Genomic DNA, 23,519 nt, shown 5'->3' on the forward strand with positions numbered 1-23,519 from the left:
GAAGGTAAGTACAAATTAGGGGTAAAGGAACCAGTTCCGGTGGGGTCTGTTGGAACCGCCCAGCATCCGTTCCCTCTTTTTCTCGTCCAGCCCTAGGAATAATCCCAGTCTAGAGGAATAACCAGGGATGGAGGGCTCTGCTTCTCCACTTTCACCTCGCGTGGGGCTGGGCCAGGACTGGGCACAGGTGGGTGGGGAAGGATCTGGGACCCGGGCGGAGCCGGGCAGGCCCAGGGAGCAGGTGGGCGGGGCCGGGGCTTGGATCTGGGCGGGGCCGGGGCTTGGATCTGGGCGGGGTAGGGGGCGGGGTAGGGAGCGGGGCGAAGGTAGGCGGAGCTGGGTCGGGAAGCTGGGCGGCCGAGGGGCTGGAGGAAAGTTGCGGGGATCCAAGCGCCTGCAGCCGGCAGAGCGGGAGCCGCTGAGTGAGGACCCCCTGCAGGTACAGGACGGGCGCTGTGAACCCGGGGCCGCAGGGCGGGGAGGTGTGGGGCGCTGAGCCCGGTGCTGGCGCGCGGCCGGGCACAGGTAAGGCCGGAGTGGGCGTCTGTCGCGCGGACTCTCTGGAGGGCGCGGCAGCTTGAACTTGGGGTTTGTTGGGGAAATCTGGCGGGGGCGCTGATGCCACCAGAAGTGCCTCTGCGGAGCTCAGGGCGGACCGTTCCCTGGATGGGAAGACCCGTGGGCAGCCACGTAGGGGACTGGGACAAATTTGTCTGTTTCAGGACCTTCAGCACCCTTGCCAGGAACCATGTGGAGGACCTGGAACCAGACTAGGCTCAGTTCCCAGGAGCGAGGAGGGAGCATGGCTGAGGGGAAGCGTTTAGTGTCCCCCACGGCGGGTTTCCATGGGGTCTACTCCCACTCCACACTGAACACACTGTGGCATTTAGGATCCAGGAAGTGGGGCAGGTTATGTGAACCCTTATCCACAAACACGGGCTCCCATCCTGGCCCCCCATCCATATCCTCAGCTTGTCTAATTGGGACTGGGAGTCCTGGGGGAGGGCCTGGCTTTTTGCACCTGTTCTTGGATCACGTAAGAAGGCTCGCTCGCTAGGCAGCTAACAGAAACTCCCGCTTGGCAGAAATCTGGGACCCCCCCACACACACCCTAGATTCAGTCTGATGTAATTTGGGGGGTTGCAATAGAGATTGTAGGACTCAAAGACGCCGGTGTCTGGGCGAGCAGGTGTGAGCCTATCTTGTAGGACAGGTTTTCCTAGAAGTCCTATACCTGAGGCCGTCCCCTCGGTCCCCCTGCACGGTGAGAATTAACATTTTGGAGTTGAGGGGACTTAATGGGCATGTTGGGGACAAAGCACAGCACCTGGAGTGTTCCAGAGGCCAGGTAGCCTTATGACTCTTGCTATTTTTATTCTGTGCAGGGGCTGGGGTCACTGCGCTGACACGATGGGAGGGGTTGGAGAGGTGGTTCAGGAGCCCTAGGAGCAGCAGGCAGAAAGCGGTGTTGGCTCTGCCCCCACCCCACCCCACCCCGGGGGTGGGCAGCGGGCAGTGAGGCCTCAGCTTTCCGGGGCAGTGCCTGTGTCCACAGCTGATGCCAGGGTCCTGGCGTGCGGGTCAGGGAGGACAAAATGAGAGAATACCTCTTTCTTGACGCTCCGCAGGGGTGAGGGTCTGCCGGACCTTAGGGATTAAACTGCCCACAGGTTGCACACATCTCTGCGCCTTTCCTGTGGGGCCACCAGTTCCACCCCGGCCTCTGGACCCATTGGTGGTCAAAAGCCAAATTCACCTTCGTGGATTCTCTTCTTCCTGAAACTGTTTAAGCTGGGCTTGGAGCATTTTGGTAGGACACGTGGACGCTCTGCCAACCGATATTGAAAAGTTGCATTCGCTTCTTAGAAACGTGCATCCACAGCCTGGAATTCCAGAGAAATCCACCCTTCTTGTTTTCCTGACAGCTCAATACACTCTTTTGTCTCCAGTAGTGTTTTCTACAGTCTGTAACGGTGCCCCTCTCTACACACTCCAGAAAAACAAGGCCCCACATATGCAGATGTGTGATGGCCTGTAGGGGGTTATCTTTCTTGTCTGTTTCATTTGAGTACATGTGTGTGCCTGGATTAAACGCAGAGTGAATCTCCCATCTCTCTCCTTCTCTGTTGGCTTTGACTATCAGTCTAGTCTTTAGGATTAGATACAGGATTTAGACTCTGTGTGTGTGTGTGTGTGTGTGCGCGCACGCACATTCACTTGTGTGTGATTGTGTATGTCTTTATGTTTTTTATTTTATAGAAACATTGCCTAACTGAAGTTTGTCTAGAGGTGGGCCAAAGAAACAGCAATCTGGCACAACACTCAAGAAAAAACTGGTTATGCTGGATTTATTAAGATACGGAGTTATTTTGTCCTTTATGGGAGATTTAAGATACTTTTCAGGAGTACTTTTGATGCCATACTCGCAGACTTTAGAAATTGAGCCCCACATCATATGAGAAGGATGGCTTTTAACAAGCTGTTCAGACAAAGTGGAGCTTATCCTGTCTGCATAATTTATCCTCTGTTAAGCACTCTTCTCCATATACCTTGTTAAAAAAAAACAACAAAACTAAGTTGCCAAGGTCAGGGGAAAAACAAATCTCGTATCTTCTACTCGAAAGAGGAACTGCACAACTGGGTGAACGCTTAACGTGTAAAACCACCCTTGTTTTAGAAAATTCTTTCTTTATAACTGTCCTATCCTCCCCTCCCACTCAAAAATGCAAATGGCTATTCTTGTTAAAGGAGACTGTATAGAAAAAAGAGAAACACCTTTCGGGAGATTCCGTTTTAAGTCAACTGGGAGGCCAGATCAGAGAAAGCACTTGCAGAGTTGCAGCAAATCATGCCCAGTGCAGTTAGCACACGGGAGCTGGTACGGAATGCACGAGGAGCGGAAGTATTGTTAAGTTCTCTCCGCTCCTGGAACGATACGTGATTTATTGAGAACCAAACATTCCAAACATATCCAGAAAGGCATACCATGAAAAACGAAATCATCCTTGTGCATTTCTATGTCTAGCCTTGCTCCAAAGGGGGAGCCATTTTAAACTCTTTATCGGTTTTGTTTTTTTTATTTCTTTTGGCGATTATTTCCTTGTAACGCTGTTTGCTCATGGGACCGACTCTAAGTCGGTAAATACTCCCCCGCTCTTCCCTGACTGCACCCACATATCGTTGTCAGAGCAGTGTGCCCCGCTTAAAGGAAAACAGAGTTCCCAGCCACCCTTGCAGCTAAGGGTGGTCACATGACATTGATCTGCCCAATGGGAAGCCAAGGAAGGCTGTGGGGGCGGGGCTTCTAGGGAAGGCCAAGGTCCCGTATTCAAGATGGCGGCACAGGGGACCCGCTGGCCCTGGTGAAGCCTCCTGTCAACTCCACAGCAGGTGAGCCGGTGGCACCTTCCTGGCGGGTTCTCTACCCTCTGCTGGAGGCTTAAGTGGACGACTCAGGCACCTGCCGAGTCCTGGGTTGCTCAGCCTGCGTGAGTGTAAAGATTCCTCCTCAGAGCAAGTCTCCCTTCCCTCTGGGTCCCCTGGCCATCCCTGAATTAATTTTTTTGTTTCTGTTTTTGTTTTTTTAAGATTTTATTTATTTATCTGACAGAGATCACAAGTAGGCAGAGAGGCAGGCAGAGTTGGGGAGGAGGGAGCAGGCTCCCCGCTGAGCAGCGAGCCCGATGCGGGGCTCGATCCCAGGACCCTGGGATCATGACCTGAGTTGTAGGCAGAGGCTTAACCCACTGAGCCACCCAGGCGTCCTCCTGAATTAATTTCTGTGACCCGCTCCCTGACTTAAATATAGGCTTTGTAGACACCCGCGCCATGCCAAATGTTGGTGAGGAGGTGCAGAAACGGGATCTCGCCTGCATCGCTGGTGGGAATAGGAAATGGTGCAACCAGTCTGGAAAAAGCTGGCAGTTTCTTAAAACTTCAAACCCACTTGCCTGGCCAGCTCACTGCCTTCCCAGGCATTTGTTGCAGATGCACACGCACGTCCCCGCCAAGACCTGCGCGTGGGTCTCCGTCGCAGCGTCATGGGCAGCAACCCTGCAAGCCGGGAACAAGCCCGGTGTCCTCTCCCCGGAGAGTGGTTAACGTGTGGAGCCTTCCCAGCACGGGGCACGGGACCTCGCTGTCCCTTGGAAACTCTGAACTTACTTAAAACACAGGTTTCCAGGAGAGTCTCGTTCGTGATGGATGGTAGATGGATAGACGGATGTGCGCGCGCTTGGATGTGTGGGTTCGTACGCGTTTGCCCGTTTCCCAGCTGGTGGCTCACCCCGAGGGCAGGGACGGAGCCTGCTCCAAGCTGGGCCTCACCGCGGCTCCATCACGCTCTCCTCTGAGGACCGGCCTTGTGCAGTGGGGGACCGGAAGGCATCTCAGAAAACGCTGTCGCCAGAACAACCTCATCTCTCAGGACCGCCACCATGCCACCTGCTAATGGAAAAAAAGACTGATGGCACGGCCCTGGGTTGGGAGATTAAACGGGGGATGATGGCTTGTCTGGGCGTGCGGCATTTGTCAATACTCGTCCCCGTGACTTCATAACATGTTCCTAAGCCCTGATGGAACGTTGTGTGGTCAGCGGGTTCCGGGACAAAAGGAGGACCTGCCTGCCGACGTTTATGACTTTCCACATAAGCTTTCAGACAAAATGTGTCTTGCGTTATGCTCGAGGCAGGGTGAGACAGAAGTGTAAGCCTCCTCCAACGCCCAGAGGAGTTTGCCACGGTTATAGGGAAGAGAATACAACTTAAATTTCTTCTAAATGAGTCTTTGGGAGGTGTACTAAACCTATTTATAATTGAGGAGAACGGCCTTAAGATTCGTATTCCCTTTCATTTCCTTTCCTGCAGGTGAAACTCACCGGGAAGTTAAAGGTTTTGTTAGAAGATCCAGTCTGAGCGTTTTACCCTCAGGTCTGGCTGGCTGTGTGTCAGCCAAATGGAGAACATTCTCCAGCTGGGCTAAGGGGTTTAGGGGACATTGCCGAGCCCTGTACTTCACTGGCTTGTTGCACTGCTGGCTCCGAAGCCCGGGGTGTAGACATAACTAGGAAGTGGACGTAGGCAAGCAACCCGTGTACCCGCGTGCGCACCCACAACTTCTTTCTGTGCTTCCATCTATCTCTCTGTCCGTCCGTCTGTCGCAAACACGATTCATACCGGTACCTCTGATTGCAGTAAATCACCAGCGTTCTTTCTGTCCGTCTCCCCTCTTCTTACTTTTACCTTCTTTTTCTGACATCGAGAAACTTGGCTTTCCCGTTCCGTGTTTCCGTCCTTACAGGTTCCTAGTGTGAGCTGTTTCAGAGGTGCTCCTCGTCTTTAGCCTTAGTCAAGAGACAGTTTCCAAAGCGACTCAGGCAGGATCTTTTCCTTCCCCTATCCTTCTGTGTGGCTGTGTTGTTCATTTGTAATATGCTTGGGCTCATCAGTGCCATTCACATTCCATTCCAATCTCTTTCATTTCCGCTGTATCCTCCCTGTGATTATTTTGCCCCAGTAAGCAGATGTGTGTGTGTTCTCTACACCCTCGTCCTTCTGCACCAAGGGAGGTCTGTTATAGCTGCTCATGTGTGCACTTAACACTATGTCCTGGAAATGACTCCCAATTCAGTTCCTCATTCCTTCCCCTCGTCCTTTTAAATGGATTTTATTTTGTAGAGCAGTTTTAGGTTCACAGCAAAGCTGAGTGGGAGGTACACAGAGTTCCCATACACCGACTCCTCTACTACCACCACTCCGCCCCGTCCTCTGCTCTAACTGCCTAGTCCTTCGCTTGTGGGTGCACCCCAAGTTACTCAACCAGTCCCCTAGATCTGGACATGATTTTATTGTTTCCAATATTTTGCAGCTACAGACGGTGCTATAAGGAGCCAACTTGTGTGCATGTATTTTAATATATTTGGGGGAGTAGCTTCAGATGGCTTTCTAGAAGTGGGACCCCTGGGTTAAGACATAAGTGCATATGCTGTTCACCTAAGAGCTGCCACGCTCCCGACAGCCTCGCCAGCAACACGTGTTAGCGTGCTTTGTAATTTTTGTCAGTCCGTTAGCCAAGTCGTGGCATCTCAGTGTTGTTTTAACTTTTACCTAATTTTGAGTCTGAACACTTTCTCATCTGTTTGAGAGCCATTTTCATATCTTTTCTTGTGAATTTTCTCCTTACGTGTCACATTGCTATTTCAGTTTGAATTTGAGACTGATATAATTTCAGGAATTATAACTTCTAATTTCAGGAAGAATTGAATTTCTTTTTCAGTGACATGTAATTAGGTTCAGGTTAACCACTGGTATCTAAATCTGACAATGCCTTGAGAAACTTCCAGCACGGGGGTGACACATGGTGCGGAGTATGTGCAGTGCCGGGTCCGGGGGTTGTCAGGGTGGAATTGGATTGATCTTTGTGTTTGGAAAGTTTGACAGAGACCCTGGGAGAATTCATTCCTGGATTCCTGTAACAATGCTTTCCTGGGTCACAGAGGGGCCTCCCAGATCTGTGAGATCACATGGGACAGGGGATAAGAGAGGACTGAATTTGGGCTACCTGCGTATGAATCCCTGGCACCCTGGAAGTAGCTTTGCAGCCTTCGACATGCCACATGACCTCTCTGTGATCAATGCATATTTGTTGGGTCCATGGTTGACTTGAGAAGTAGTATGAGGCTGATCCCAAATAAGGTATGTGGATGGCCAACACCATAACAGTTGGCGGTCCAGCCAATAAAATGTCGTGAGCACAGAAGGATAGGGTACTTAGGGCTTTTGTCTCATTCTGGGGAAGATATCCACCCCATGCCTGGTCATTACAGATGATTTATCATTTCAGATACCCTGATGTGCTCTATCTGCTGTTTCCTTAATGCCAGCTACCTACCACTTCGGTAGTTTTGCTTTTTACCATACCAATGATGTGCGATTATCATGCGTTTCACCAGATGTGCACCCCATGTATAATTATTTACTTTGTCTTTAAGTCAGTGGCTTTTATAAAACATGTAATTCATCTAAAAAGGAAACCTGACCTCTACCACCATAAGTAGGAAACTGGCTTATGAGGAAGACAAGGTGATCATAGATATAAAGACCACACATAGGAAACAACAACAACATGAAATTCATTCGAATTACCGTTATCTGCAGAAGGGTCTGGATGGAGGCCTGCTCCGTCCTCCATCCGAAGGGGAGGCATCACTGCCAGAGACAGGTTAGCCCCGGCTCAGGACTTTCTCCCTGAAGTCCAGACAGGAGGGCGGAAGGAGAACCTGCAGGAGATGATGGTCTCACTCTGTGATTCGGTGGTACTTAAGGTCACGTCTCTGCACCACCAGAATCAAATCTCAATTGTTGGGCCTTGGAAAACCCGGCCAACAACGGTTTCATCATCAGAGGTGAGAACAGGTGCAGCCGCAGACATTCTTTGCCGGCCTGCCTCAGTGACCCAAAGTCTTGGCTGCTGACTCAAGAAACCCCGTTCGGTGCTGTGGGGCTTGTGCCCCATGTGTGTGGGATTTCTAGAAGCCACTAGAGTACACTTTCTGTCTTACAGGCATTTCTGCCTTGTCCTGTGTGCAAATCCTGGGTTATTTTTTCTTCCACCCTTTGCTTTCCTCCCTTTTCTCCACTCTTTCTCCTCTCCTTTCTGCTTCTCTCGCTGTCTGGTTTTCAGTTTTTTTTTTTTTCCCCCTTGAAAAATAGTCCAAGCCCTCATGGAACTCTCAGACTCTGTAGAGGGAAAGAGAAGGCAAATGAATAAGTTAACATATTTTTCCCCAGGCCAAAGTGTAACTTTTGAATAAATGAGTCTAGAAATAGAAAGGACTCCATTTCAGTAGTTCTGTTTTAGGAATTAGAGAATGAAATGAAGCAATACTAATGAGATCCCAGAGAAGATATCAGGATTGTCTTGCTGGATGCTGGATCCAAGTAGACTATCGATTAGCATGACTTAGCCAAGCATGTACTACGGAGGCCTGTGTGGTGGGCTTCAAGGCACATAGACCCTCTGAGTGAAGGACTCTCTGAACAAGCCCCTGAGGAAGTGATGTGGACAGGAAGTGACCTGAGAGAGGAGAGAGGACCTTGCAGTCCAGGTGGACAACCAGAGAAGCCTTCCTGGAGGAGGAGACTTGAGTGAATGAGTAGGGCCTGGCTTGATTGAATGCAACTTGGTGATGGTCTGCTGTTTTTCATGGGGCATTTATAAACTGATGTTGGATGTTCCAGTCCCTGGATTTCAGATTGGTCCTATTTTGAAGATTCTGAGATGCTTTTCATCCCTCCATCTTATTTAATTCTTCGCAGCCTTCAGAAATCCTCAGGATTATGATCCCCATTTTCCAGATGAGCAGACAGAGGCCCAGAAGGGTGAAGTGATGTTCTCAAGGGAGCAAAGTTAAGGAAGTGAGTTTGAACCGAGCGTTTTCATCCCCAGAATCGGACCTCTCACCAGTTCTCTGTGCTTGGAGAGGCAGCATCTCCAGGCACGGAAACTGAAACGCCCAGGAACAGGAGCATGGGAGACAGACACACGTTCCTGGATTCATCCAGGGAAATGCTAACCAGCCATGAAAATTAATTAGTGCTGCATTTTTTAGTAGGGATAAGTCTTTAAAATGTAAAATTGAGTATAAAAATTAAAAAGCAAGTTGCCAGAGCATACCTAGAACAAGATATCATTATATCTTGTTTAAAACATGCAAAACAATTTCATACATTTTTATGAATACCTAATTATTTAGTGCACAGTAAAAAAAAATACACTCGGAAATCATATCATGTCTGTCTCTGGGGAGGGCAGGGGGTGGATGGGGTGAGGTGGGGGTTCCCAGGAACTTCAGCACACCTGTATTTTATTTCCTGAGCTAGTGGGGACAGGGGTGCTGTGTTATTTTCTGCACTGTTTACCTGCCTGATGTATTTAATAATTAAAATTTGAATTAGGCAGGTGGTCGTCCAGTGGTCAGGTTGGCACATTTTCCTCTAGACTCTAGACAGAAAGCTTTTCCTAATGTGATCGGAGATAGAGATGAACGAACACCTGCTTTGGCCCAGCTTAGTGTGGAACACACGTGACGTCATGTTCCGTTGGTCCACGGAACCAAATCTTGCGTTAGTGGCCCCCACTGCTGGGCTGAGGCTTTCTTAGAGGCCAAGTAGAGTGAGGTCTGTTGTTGGCCCCTGTTTCTGGCTAAATTAGACTGAGTGTGTTCACCCTTCTCAGTTTGAAGAATCAGTGTTTGAGCTGAATTCCCAGATAACTCCGAGCATAAAATCCAGGAGGAGAAGCCGTACTGAGGCTGGGGGTAGAGCGTGCTATTCTTCCACAGACATTTCCTGTGTGCCTGCAGTGTTCGGGGTCTCGTCCTGGTCACTGGGGCTCCAGCAGCATGCAGCAGAAATGTAAGGCTTGTCCCAGTGGAAACATTCCCTCTGACAAGGGAGACATCCCCCCTTTTCCAGAAAACAAGTAAGCAAAGTGATAGAGGTAATAATTAGGAACATTACTTAAGCCATTGCCAAAATACACATATGTATTTGCAAAGTTTGATTTGCTTACAACTAAATAACAGCACACATTAATTAATTAAATGCTATTTATTGAGCACCTACTATGTGCCCACTGTCCTAAGCACTGAGGTTGCCAGAGAGATCCCAGGCCTGCCTCTCATTGGTCTGATTTGAGCCAGTGACTTTGACCCAAAGGATGGAATGTTCTGATTGGCTCAGAATATTTGGACTCCATTCAAACCACACAGAGTAAATCAAAACAGGGTGGTTTCCCAGAAAGAAACAAAGAGCTCTTTCATGAACAGTGGGAAGATACACAGAGAGGGAATACTCCAAAATGATGTTCAAGCTCCTCCTCCCTCCCGAAGTTCAGCTCAGCCTTCCCTTTGGTCTCGGTTACTATGGGAACTGCTTCTGAGTCAGAACTCATCCCTCCGCCTGCTCACCATGCTGGATTCCCAGCTGGATGAGTGTGCTGTGAGCCCAGAGCCTCCAGGAAAGGCGAGCAGCTCCCTTCCCTGGGGTGACATCAGTTTCCTTGCTGGCTTTCCACTGAGGGCTTTGTCCAGGAAGCCCTCATTCCTGTGCTCACAGTCCCCTTCCTCCATCTCAAAGTGGCCATGGCAGGTGCAGTCCCTGCCAGGCTTCCAGTCTCTTCTGCTTCTGCCTTGACGTCTCTCTGGCTGACTCTCTTGCCTTGTTCTTCCGCTGTTAAGCGTTCATGTGGTTGGGTCCCACGGGGATAGCCCAGAACATGCTGCCCGTCTTCAGTCCCTAACCTTCACTGCATCTGCGGAGTTCCTTCTGGCATGCCGTGTAACCTGCTCACTCACAGGTCAGTATGTGAAGTGGGGTGGATGGCTAGGGTTGGAGTGGACATTCAAGGGCATGGAATCCACCCCTTGACCTCTGCTCCTGACCTTTCCTGTGGTCATGGGAGCCTGCTGCTAACAGACCAGGTGTATTTCCCTCCTCTCTCCCAGAGGGGGCAGAAAACAGCCACCCTGGCACAGTGAGGCTGGCAGTCTGGCTCCTCTGTGAGCTGCTTTCCACATGGGTGTGAGTGAGGGGCAGTGTGGCCCGCTACTTAGGACCATCTGGGTCGGAGTCCCAGCACAACACTCCCTAGCTCTCCAACTTTTAAGAATCTTTAACTTTGCAGCCTCCATTTCTTCTCCTGCTTTGTGCAGAGCCCCAGGCCTTCCTCTGTGTAAGGCTCCCTTCTAGGCTGCGCGGGTACAGGGGAACCAGGGCTGACAAGTCCCAAGGTGTTTACACTGTAGACAGTCAGGACACGAGCACAGGAAAGAAGGTGGTAAGGGATAATAAGCACCAGAATTATCAGCAGGGCTTGGGGATTGAGGAGAGCTGGTTAGAAACCGTGCTCTGGGAAGGAAAGCTTTGCTGAGACACCTGAACAAGGGTAAGGAGCCAGCCATGGAGAGCCCGAGGGAGAGCATTACAGGTGGAAGACGCTGGGATGTGTACAGGCCCCGAGGTCGAGCCCAGCTCAGGCCATCTGTGTGAGGAAGGGACTCTGAAGGAGCCTCAGAGCACAGGAAGTCGCCCAGGAACCTTGCCTCCGGCACATGACCAAGTTGCACAGGGCTGCGTGTCTAACTTGAATTAGTTTTCTTGTGTTGTAAATGCCAAAAGAAGCCCGACCCTGGGTAGACGGAGAAACACAGCTCCAGCTCTTTCCTGACACTCCGAGAGGATTTATCAGTTTTCCACATGAATTTCCAAGAAATGCTTTTTCTGCTCACTTTAGAGTTTTTTGTTTTTGTTTTTGTTTTTAACTTCAGTAACAATGCAACACTGGTTTCTGCCCAGTAGATCTGTTAGATGTTTCTCACTGAATTCATTGGTAGGTAGCTGGCTCAGGTGACCTGTTGCACATGTTATAGCCTTATAGTTTCTTTGCAGCAGCCTTGCGCAGTAAACAGCTCTTAAAAAAAACAAAGGGCCAGCCCTAATCAGGCATCCAGGGTGCATTTTGTGATTTCATCCCACCTGGAGGGGTGTCGTTTGGTGACACTACCCTTGGAGCTCTTTCTCTCTGGTAATTCTGTTTTAAAAATGCTTCTGTCCTGTTTTAGGTCGACTACCACTCGCTGTCATTTAGACCGATGACTTCGGAGATCACTTAACGACAGAAAGGAAGAAGATAATGTATTACATACCATTATAATTTATAATCCATAATTAGAGACTGAGATATTTTAATTATGCAGACATGCATGGTTTTTTTTTTTTTTTTTGATCCACACGGTCCAGCTCCATAAGGCTTTTTGCAAATATTTATCCCACCCCCTTCTTTGCTCTCTTTACCTTTTATTCCCAGCACCAGAGCTGATTATCTGAATTTGCGTCTGTCATTCTGATTATGTGCTTGTCACAGAGGGTCGCAGACGTGTTGTTTCTGCACCCCCAACACAGGACTGGCTTGTTAGGGCTCATTAAATATTTGTTGAATAGATTTAAATTTGAAATACTAAATTAAAAATCTGCCACCAACCTGCAGGGTCCTTCGCAGTGATTTTTTGTTCTTATCATGGCTATATACTTGCAGTCATACTTAATAAATTCATTGCAGCTTTCCTTCTAAATGGGAATAAAATCTTCTATACAGTCTTCGGGCTCCATTGGTTTAGCTTAAGGGACTTTCTGCCTGCCCTCGGGCTTAGGGTGCCAGGATCAATGGTAGGAGCTGTTTCACTGGAGGAAAGGGTTTCACTGAGCCAGCAAAGTGACCATTTGAATTGCTTGAGCTCTGATTTAATGCTGATTTGAGTGCTGGAAATTTGGCTTGGACATAAAGTAGAAAGGCCAATTTCTTTCTCTGTAGATTTGAGAAGGATTTAATTTTGAACAGATGAGTCATGGAAGATGGTGAGGAAACTCAGACTCAGGAACTTCTCTAAAACCTCACCATCCTCTCTGGCCTCCTCTCGCAGCCTCCTGGACCCTCTGGGGCTCCGTGAATCCCCAGGCTTGTTCCTGTCTCATGACGGTTTGTGATTCTTCTTCCCTCTGCCCGAATGCTGATTCCGTGGATCTCTGCAGAGCTGGTTTCTCCTCCTGAGAGAGGTCCAAGTCCCAGCATCCTCTCTTTCTAAAGAGCCTTCTCTTCCATCCCAAGGAGATCCCATCTGAAACAGGCTCTCCCATGACCCAGCTTCATTTTTTTCCCTGCATTCATCACTGCCTGGGGTGGTTTGATTTCTTGCTTATTTAGCATCGGTGATGCCCATTAGAATGTGAGCTTTGTGCAGGCAGGGACGGTGCCTGAATTCCTCACCTTTACCCAGGGCTAAGAACAGGGTTTAATATATAAATATCTGTGGGACAAACACCCCTTCAGCTTTGTGATAGAAAGTAGTAATGCGCGATTTGACAAATCCTGCCGCGTTTGAGGGGCTGCGAGTCAGAACCCCCATTCCTTGCCCCACCTGCGGGACTCCTGTTTTTCATACTTATTCATCGCTCATGTGAAGATTTCAGGAGGGAAAGTGTTAGCTGTGGGATGGACCGATTTGTTAGTGCCTCTCTTAGCAGGTAGATAACACGGGGGATCTTGCTGTGGACGTGGATCTCCTTGTTAGAGACTTTCCTTTAGGACCAATGCAGAAGAAATGGTTAGCAATGGAAGACTCTAACTCTTGGGAGTTCATCTCTCTGGACTGTCTTCTTCCACAGACTCTGAAATCCCAGGATCCTTCAGTCCAGCAGGGAAGATGACGCAGATTAACATATGAGCCTTAGACCTAGTTCAGCCAAACCATCGCCATGGTGGCTGAGGGCTGGGGACTGGTCCATGACTCTCTTCCATGACTTGAAAGCCATCTTCTGGTTCCACTCACCAGAGCTTAGATTTTGGACATAACATGATTTCTTTGGGCCTCAAATTCTACATCTTCCTATACCAAGGGTTGGTGGAACCAATTTAGAGACACCAAAAATGGGCCACTTGCTTCTTTTGGTAGTTCCGTGGGGGCTGGATGAAGGGTATGTGGTAGAAGGTGTGAACCCGAGCCAAGCAGAGCCTCTTGTGAACAGCTTTCCAACCCCTGGACGTCAGAGTGCTGATAACTGGCCCGTTACACACAGAGGAGGCTGTTCACCTGCAAAATGCTGTGGTTCTCAAGGTAGGTTCCAGGGACCCCTGGGGTTCCTAACACTCCAATCATCACCATTACCATCAGCAGCGGCGTGTTGTCGTTAGCTTTTCCACCTTCATTCTTCATGTGCATGCAGCGGGATTTCCCGGAAGCTGCGTCGTCTGAGGTGTTGCAAGAGATGGAATGCAGAAACTGACGTGGAAGTCCAGTTGTCTTAAGGCAGACATTCAGAGATTTGCAAAAATGCAAAACTGTGTCCCTCCTCTCACAGATTTTTTAAAATAGTTATTTTTCATAAATATGTCATTTATGTTGGCATCTCATGGACTTCTTATTGTTACTTTTTAATGAGTTCATTTTTAATTCTCAAAAAAAAAATCTGAAATAACTTTTAAAACTTTAATTCCAGTGAGACACACAAGAATTCTCCACTATTTGGCTTATTTTTAGGGTTTGTGTGGTGTACACCTGAGTTCAACTCATCTCAAAATAGGTTTTTTCCTTCCTTATCTAGAAACAGAGAGCAGCTGGTCCTAAAGGTCACAGTAAATCAAGAATGCTTTGCGATTTGTCAGTTCAGTGAATCTGAGCTGTTTCTTCCCAGGGTTCAACCTGAAGGTGGGACAGAGGTAGCCTCTGTCATTAAGGAAGTTCTGTGAGGTAGTCTTGTAAGGCTTCCCAGAGCAGCTTCTCCTCCAGACCCACCTGTCCCCTTCCTCTGGCCTAGTCTTACCTCATTTTGCAGTGGTTGCAGGTTTGAAAGGGTCAACTTGTATACCTTTGTGCTCACTAGTCAGTTATAATTCTGTGTTGGAATGGAGGGAAAAAGAACATTTGTGGCTTAATGAGAAATGAGATTGTGCAGATATTCCTAATGCTACTGACAGCGTCAATTCAATAACTCAATTTTGGTGGTTTCCTGTTAGAGGGAAGAACAGCCATAGGAGTTAGATTCCATTTTACAGTGCAGCCGGGCCGGCTTGCACAGCTGAAGTCATAGGATCAGATAAAGCATTTCCATCACGGAGCTGGCTAATAAAGCCCCTAATAGGATTTGCTGACCGTAAGAACCACGGACCAGGGAGCAGCAGCAAGATTCTATTTATTTGTCATTTGCATGTAAATTTCATATGTAATGGATATTGTGTCAGAAATTTTAGTGCAATTAGATAGAACAGAATACAGTATAATATTTGAGCTCAGATATAAAAAAAGACAGCCTGTTTGTATATGCGCATGGGAAAACTCCAGCTCATTCTTGATTTCTTTAAGAAATTCAGTGGCAGATCCTGACTCTGTGATCAGAGCGGTTAAGCTTGGCTGGCTAAAAATACAGCAGTCACTCCAAGGCTGGGAGGTGGGGAATGAACTCAGTGGAGAAAAAACATCCAAGTCTTGCCTTATTAATAGCTCTTAGAATGCAATGTCAATGTGTACTTTACCAGCAACGCCTCCAACAACTATAAAAAGTACTCTGTGGCTGAAGGACAGATATTTTCGGAGTTAATTATAGCTAGTAATAGATTAGAGAAACATTGTTCTTTGCTTTTTTTAATTCTAAAGGAAATGAACTGACACAATGAAATCAAAAGATCAGGATTCGAGTATGTAGCTGTCAATAGGTTACATAACTAGTTACATAATTAGTATTGGGACGAAGGGGGGCGAGCAGCTCCTTTAAAAACTATTCATCACACTCTGTGCCCTTTGTTGGTAACAACTATGTGTTTGTTGTGGGTGAACTACTCGTGGTAATGTTGGAGGAAGAGATGAGTGGGGGCCTCCTTCTTAGTGAGACCAGCGTAAAAATTAAAACACCTTCTTTATAACTGTGTGTTTAAATCTCTTCCTTCTCCCTCCACCAGTTACCAGATTGTGGATTGCCTTAGAATCAGTTTCAGTGAGTGTAACAGATATCTGATCTACTGAGTGTAAGAGATACCCGATCTTCTTTTTAATTTCAGATGATGAGATCTCAGGCTGTTGAGGTATTTCTGCCGAATACCTGCTACTACTACTGTCAGAAAGGCTTCCACTGCAAGGAGCAGAGAACTCTGGTAACTGAACCCACTTGAGACAGCGCTTTGTTTTGTTTACTTAGCAAGATGTCTGGATCTCGGCTGCTGTTAGCATCTATTTGGTTTTTCAGAAACATTAGGCCCGCATGCCATATGATTGGCTCTGACTTTCCCTCATGGTCACAGGATGGTTGCCTAATTCCAAGCATCACAGCCACATTCAAGGCAGGACACAGTGTGGAAGGAGCCAAAAACCAGGGATGCTTATCTCTTTTATCAGGACCATCAAGCAATTCCAGAAGCCCCAGCCCCCTCCCTGGTTCTGTCTCATTGCTGAGGGCTCTTTCACACTGGGTACCCAGAAAAATGAGCATTAACTTTCCCATCTGCCTCTGGGGCTCATTCACTGGCAAATCCAGCAAACCCTGACTGGCCACAGAGCTCCTCCTGCACGGCTGTGTTAAGGGCTTGGAACTGCAGTCATGACCATGACAAACACGGTTCTCAGAGTTAGAGGAATCACAGCATCTTGAGGGAAGGGGTATTAAATAGTCAATTAACAGATGAGGTGCAGAACATTAACAGATGAGGTGCTATTAAGTGCTTGCTGGCACAAGAAAGGGGGACCAGAGTTGTGTGGACCCATGGAAGCCTTCCTGGATGGACTGTTAGAGGATGAACCCAAGTGAATGGAGTGAAGAGAACGAAATGACCATTTTCAGAAGGAGAGTGTGGACAGAGAGAACTGTGTGGCCAGTGGGGGCCGGGCCCAAGTGCAGCAAGGAGGAGCTCCTGTTCCCTTAGCTCAGAACGTCACTGTTGTGCCAGAGCACCTGCCCGGGCCGCTGTGTGTGCTGGGTTTGGATTGTCATTTTGGGGCCCACGAATCACCTTTGCTGGATCTTCTCTCCTTCTGTTGATAACTGTCAACACTTGATGTGCGGAGGGTTGGATCCTGCTGGATCCTCATGGCCTATAGCTTTGCTTGGACACGGGGAGTTCTCCACTCTCCCCTGGGCATGTCTTGGGAAATTGTGAAAGGTAGGAGAGTCACATCGCTGTTGTTTCCCCCCGTTCATGTCCGACAGCTGGCTGGAGTCTGCCCATGAAGGCATCAAAGACAGACACCACATGATCTCGCTCCTATGTGGAATTTAAGAAACAAAACTGATGAACGTAGGGCAGGGAAAGGAAAAATAAAATAAGATGAAAATAGAGAAGGAGGAAAACCATAAGAGACTCTTAATCATAGGAAACAAACTGAGGGTTGCTGGAGGGGAAGGGGGTTGGGGATTGGGTGCCTGGGTGCTGGGCATGAAGGAAGGGACATGATGTAATGAGCACTGCGTGTCATAAGCCGTGGATGAATCGCTGAATTCTACCCCTGAAACTAGTAATACACTCTATGTTAACTATACTGAATTTAAACAAAAAAAAATTTTTTAAAGAAGATATTGATGTGATTTTTCATTCCCACGGACCAATTTCTTAACCATGAGTTCAACAATGGATATTTTCTTACACCGAAGACTTTCCCAATTGTTACTTGAGGGGGTCGTTCAGCAAACACGTGGACAAGGAATATCCTGCAGAAATGTAAATAGAGTGTAAGATGTGGTGTATCTGTGCGTAGGGAGGTCACGGACAAGTTTCATGCAGTTCTGGCTTATTTTATTTTGTGGGGCAACTGCTGTGAATACCGCCAAGCCTAAACTATTTTTTCCTAATGCCAGCTCATCAGGATAGTGAACTTTATTAGGTTTCTGAGAAGTAGACTGTCTGGGATTAAATGGCATATTTTGGTCACTACATCTGTGTACTTCAGCCAGTATATTTTCAGTAACTAACTTCCGGAGAATGTCTATTACTATTCAAAGAAGAACTCTTCTACCTTCCCCTTGCTAAAGCAGGGTACAGCCTTCTTCTCCCTGGTCATCACCACCATCCAGTTTCCTTCTGTGGGGACATTTCAGATGAGTTTCCTTCTCTGGCAAATGGGGATCGTAATGTCATCTCTACCACGGAGACCTGGGGAGGATTGAATGAGGAAGGAGAAGTAGAATGTTTAGAACAGTGCTTTACATGTGAAAAGTACTCAGTGAAATCTAGTGCTTTTATTTTCAAGTGGGATCAGGATGCCATTATACACAGAAGGCACTGCGGAGGGCAGAGACATGCTGACTTGGCGGGGGCAAAGTCCATAGTCGTTGGCCATGTTGACTGCTTTCCATCTATTGGGTAGTCAGGTAGAGGGTCCTCATGGACAGTTTAACACATCATTCTTTGATTTCTTTTTTTAAAATTTTATTTATGTATTTGACAGAGAGAGACACATCAAGAGAGGGAACACAAGCGGGGGAGTGGGGAAGGGAGAGGCAGGCTTCCCGCTGAGCAGGGATCCCTATGCGGGGCTCAATCCCAGGGCTCTGGGATCATGACCTGAGCCAAAGGCAGACACCTAATGACAGAGCCACCCAGATGCCTCTACTCATTGTTTTCTTTATTTTTCTTCTCTTTAGCTTTCATCACTCAGCTTTTTATCTGCTGTACTCATGGCAAGGTGAGCCTTGGAAAATGAACAGTGATCAAAACAGACACGTTCTAGAAAGAACCTTCTGTTTGATCAGAGTACATCTTCGTATTTTTGGGTGCCTTATGTACAGTAGCAGACGGGAAGTAAGACCCTGTTGAGAGCTGGAAGAATAAAAACCTCAGCAGAATCAGAATAACATTTCCAATACCGGCTATCTCAGACTGCTGCTTGGCGTGCTTCTTCCCATCGTCCCTTTCCTGAGGTTCACGGGAAGAGGCTTGGCTTGGATACTGTGTCACCAGATAAAACACAAAGGCTCCAGACACTTTTTGCACTCCAGTCATAAGTATAAAGGAGTAAGATCGAACCACTCAGGGAGGGACGGTTTTTGCTCATGAGTTGGGAAAAGGGTGATGGGGGTCAGTCTCTGCCTTGGCCCTTGTCACCATCACCAGGGAGCCAGAGGACTCTGAAATGGTCCCTTGATGGTCTTTGGTTAAGTCTAGAGAATGCAGCCATCCCCAGCAGCAGGATGCTGCCTGCCCCTGGTCCAGCTAAGAGGGACTTCAGTCTGGGCTCTGGGCCTGCTCAGCATCCTCTCTCCATCACGGGGAAGCTCAGGACTCCTGGACATCCTAGTGCTCGAGGACCAGGGACGGGACCCTAGACAACACAAGGGTTGATGGAATTCACAGGCCAAAGTCACCAGTGGGGCACTGGACCGTCAGGCTTGAGACCTCTTGTCACCTGTGGCCTGGACGATGGTGGAGCCCCATGCCCCGTGCCCTTGACTTGCTTAGACAACACAGACATGAACTTGTTTGATTTTTGCACGGGTGCGTTATTGGTGATGAAGTCATGCTGACTTACTGTGGGTTGCGGGGAGATGTCCTGTGGCAGAGTGCTAATAATGACAAAAATAATCATAAATTTAAAAATAACAATAAAAATCAGCAATGTGAAGATTGTTTTCAGAGCAGGGGAAGAAGTGAGAGGGCAGCTGAGTGTCTTTTCCAAATGGTTGGGATATCTGACTTCTTGGAGTCTTTTTCAGGAAGTGAGCATTGAACGCCTTACTCCAAGGAGTGGTGGGTTGTGTCTAGTTCTCCTGAGGGCGGCGTGCCCCATCCTTCCATTCTCCCTGTGTGCTCAGGGCCACCCCTTCCTCCTCAGTCCCCTGGGCTTCCCCAGCCATGCGTGCTCCCTCCACCTCATGGGGACTCCTCCCCTCCTCCAGGTGAACAGCAGGCTGAGCAGATCCCATCCACACCTGCCCAGACGCACCTGCCTCACCTCGGGGCAGACAGTGATCTGGCTCCCAGCGCGTTGATGAAACAGAAAACTAACGTCCTTGGCAAAACGCTGGGGCTCCTGCTTCAGGGAACTTGTAAAAGCAAGAGTGGTTTAGTTTTCCAAGGCGAAGTCATTCACTGCTCCCCTCCCCATCTCCCCCAGAGGAGAGGGGACATGGCAAGATTGCTTCTCACCAGCGACCAGCTCTCATCTAAAAGCACCTTTTTAGAAACAAAATGATTTTATGGATAATTTATCCAATTAGCCATCATGAAGACAGTTGCTGGAGTAGAGAAAATGGCAGTGAACATCAACTATGAAGACCAGTGGGAAGTCCCAGGGGAAACAGAAGATAGCAGCATTTAGATATCATTATCTGCACGGGCTACCACCCCGTCACCCTGAGGCAGGTGAGCGCCAGGTCCTCATGCAGGAGGAGATGCCCACAGGACCCGCCAGCAGAGTACGAGTTGCGCACTTGTGAAATGGTGCCTTCCAACTCAACAGGTAACGGGTTCCTACGGCTCCTCAGTCCTGCTCAGTCCCTGGGCTTCCCGATGGCTCCATGATGGCACTGGGCTGCTAGGGTAGGCTTTTGTCCTTCCTGCCTTTTATCCACAAATGACCTAAGGCTCCTGAAGGTGGCAGAAGTGATTTGAACTCATGTTTGTTGTCAAGAAGATTTTGCTAATGTTTTTCAAATTTATGATTACTGTGATTGTGTTTTTCAGTACAGATTTGAAGACCGGAATGGAGAAAACAGAAATGATTAATGAAACAAGAGTGAAATGTATATGTCACGTGCAAAGTGGGGGTGGGGCGCTGGCCATGCAGTAATTGGCCCTTTGTGCTGAGACGTGTCTATGTCACAGGTGGAACACCAGGCATTGGACCTTTGCTAAGACCAAAGGTATCTCAGGCCTTCAGAATGGTAAGTCAGATGAGCTTTGCATTTCTAGTTTGTGTGCTTTCTTCTCTCTCTTAAACATCATTCTTGGAGTTTATGGGGGTCAATTCTGGGTGAAACCCAGAAGCAGAAAAAGTCATTGGAGCTTTGCCTCACAGTATTCAACAGGCAAGATAAGTTGTTACCTTCGTCATGAAAGCCATCCACGGAATCCTTTGGGCTTTCCGTCTACCCTGGTATATTCATTTTTAAAGATTTATTTACTTATTTTAGAGAGTGAGAGAATGGTGGGGGTAGGTGGGGCAGAGGGAGGGGAGAGAATCTTAAGTAGGCTCCAGGCTCAGAGCCTGATGCAGGGCTCGATCTCACGACTCTGAGATCATGACCTGAGCTGAAACCAAGAGTTGGATGCTCAAGTCCCTTAGCCACCCAGGCACACCTACCCCATTTATTGAGCACGCATCTTCTGGGGGCTGCAAACACCGTCCTGCCAATGAGCCACTGCGGGCAAGGCCCTCCCCTGCACTCAAAACATTCAGGACCTGCAGTGCATTATGTTTGGGGTCAGTTCCAATCTTTTCCCTGTTCTTCTCTAACAATAAGAACCTTGAAGTTCACAGTGTGGAAGGAAAGGGACACGTAATCAATGACTGTGCGAATGAATGAGCGAGTGAATCAAGAACCCTGTGCTGAGCTTGCCCTTACTGGTGAGGGGAACAAGGGTGCTACCTTGCTGGGAGACTAGATGAGCCAGACTTCATGCAGAACTGTCTTCTGCCTCCTTTTCAAGTGTTACGTCAGAGAGAAGAAAGTGACCAAGCAACCTGATGCCAGTTTCGAGATCTATATCCAGACCAGCTGTAGGAAGAGACAGTAAGGCTGCCACCCAATGTGTACGCTGTTCGGTGTCTGCTGCTGAGCACGTTCAGAACTCAAGTGACAAATATGTGGGAAAGTGCCCAGAACTCTGTAGCTTTCACTGATTCACGGTGGCTGAAAGTACAGGGACTGTTGTTATCTCTTAAAGGAGGAAGCCAGAGGTAGTTCCACGGCTGCTGAATTCTGTAGCAAAATGATGACACCCGGAGGCTTTCCTTGGTCTTTGCATTCCAGCACACCAGTAAACTGACTCCCTCATGATCTCAGTGTGGCTGCAGAGCCTCCAGACATCACCCCAACACACGGCTCGGTGTCATTCTCCTGCATCTCGTTTTAACCATGGAAGAAAATCTCTCCCACGGTATGAAAGTTACCCTATAAAACCCCATAATTCTCTTTTGGTTACCTTGTTTCATAAATTGCTGCAGGGGGCAATAATGTTGGGATAGACATCTCTGTATATACCCCCCCACCCCGTCCCCGCACAGAATAAATCCTTGTAAATTAAGATAAAAAGAAAATGCATAGTTTGTTGGACTCTAGGACTGAGTGAGCTATAAATGTTTTTAAAAAAGAAAGGATACTACAAATTGTGGTCGTTTTGGTTTGTGAGCATGAGTTCTTTATTTTCTTTAGATGGGACAGAAGGTTTTAGGAGGAGACAAACAAAAACCTTTGACCCAAGTAACATCAGTATGAGACAAGTTGCATTTCAGTATCCTGTCTCCCTCCTTGTCCCGTGCCACCAGGTAGCATGGACAGGAGGCTGTTTCTTGCATGATTTCTGTCTGTGCTGTTGGGTAGCAATCCGCAGAGGAAATGAATGGCGTCACCTTGTATGGCCAGAAACCAGCTACGGAGCCTGCCTCGACTTCCCCATTGGAACTGGCACCGAAAAACCCAGCGGTGGTCCCCAGAAAGGAGAGTGTGTGCTTCCAGAGAGCCGTAGGATACATTTTTTTAAAGATCCCACCCACTGGGCTCTATTCTAATCCCAGCTCAAGATACAAGGAAGCAGAAAACCGCATGCTGCCGTCTTCTTTGGAAACCCATCTTCCTGCAGTCTCTGTTTGCAGGGGTTTCTGAATCCAGACACTCTTCTGGCGTTGGAGCAGAAGCAAGGGTTGTCTATTAGCTGGAGGCCCATTGCGTTCTGCACAGCGGGAGCACTGAGAGTGGAGATGCCAGACTGGGTGCGGAACTGCTGGGAACAGTGTCCTGGGGGGAGGGTCACCTGGAGAGGCCCCGGTCACCCCCTGGGAGGGTATGACTTTCGGCAGTGCTGATGCAAAGTTTAACATTAGGCTGAGAAGCAGCAGGATGTGCAAAGATTTGGAAGCATTTCCTGCCGTGGGAGGAGGAAGGGAGGGCAAGTGCCCCGAGCCTAGACTTTCCCTGCGGCCCATTTCATGGGGTGGCGGCCCGCACTTAGAATGCCAAGGCCGCCCAGCTCCGATGTTTTGTGAAGGCCAAGTGAGTCCTTCTAGGGAAGTCCTCTGGGAGGCCCTCAGTAAATCCCAGTCTTCTTCCCTTGTGCGCGAGGGCTCTCTCCTCTCTCTTCCTCTGCCCTACCTTCGACCCACCGGACACGGAGGCCTTGTGCACAGGGCTCGGCTCCTCTCGAACCTCTAGGTCCCCAGATGTCCCCGATCAGCTCACTGGGAGAAGGGCCATGCTCTTTCTGCCCCCCTGGAGGCTGTTGTCTGGAGGGCTGTGTCGCTCCTGGAGTGCGGGGGGGTGGGGGGGTGCCCCCAGTCCTGGAACTTTGGGGACTCTGCTAGTCTGGCTGACAAGGCACACAGAGTCCTAGGCTACACACACACATTTACTTGTAGGCACTTGTGCAAAAGGGGGAGACCGAAATAATAGTTTAAATATAATTCCACCAGCTGTTCACTCTGAGGCATCTGCTGTGGGGAGCCAGAGCACGGGCGAGGCAAAGGGGCTCTCCTGGGTGAGTCGCAGTTTGCTCAGATGCTCAGGGCCCGGGCACCTCCCACGTGTGCGACTGCGATGCTGGAGTCTCAGGGTCTGGAGGGAGTGTGGTCCTTCCCTCCCAAGAGCTATGGGTTAGGTGCTTTGTGTCTGGCTTAAGGCATGTTCGGAGTTGATTTTTTTTTTAAACAGTGACTCATTTTCTTCCTTCCTTCCTTTCTTTCTTTCTTTCTTTCTTTTTTTTTACCTTTTCTTTAAACCTTATGTTAATTTTTTACTTTTTTTTTACCTTATACTTTTTTTTTTAACCTT

At 48.4% G+C, this 23,519-nt stretch overlaps 1 long non-coding RNA gene across 3 annotated transcripts; it reads left to right on the top strand.

The window, feature by feature from the left end:
• Positions 1–335: 335 nt before the first annotated feature.
• Positions 336–21,753, top strand: LOC122903092. 3 transcript variants are annotated; one of them, XR_006383923.1, is made up of 4 exons: positions 336–439; positions 15,607–15,699; positions 20,218–20,417; positions 21,184–21,753. It is a non-coding gene; the product is annotated as an uncharacterized LOC122903092 (long non-coding RNA). The 3 variants fall into 3 exon arrangements; XR_006383922.1 differs by lacking the exon at positions 336–439 and adding an exon at positions 13,557–13,669; XR_006383921.1 differs by lacking the exon at positions 15,607–15,699.
• The last annotated feature ends 1,766 nt before the right edge of the window (positions 21,754–23,519 follow it).

Source organism: Neovison vison, chromosome 3 (genome assembly GCF_020171115.1).
Source record: "Neovison vison isolate M4711 chromosome 3, ASM_NN_V1, whole genome shotgun sequence".
Classification (NCBI taxonomy): domain Eukaryota; kingdom Metazoa; phylum Chordata; class Mammalia; order Carnivora; family Mustelidae; genus Neogale; species Neogale vison.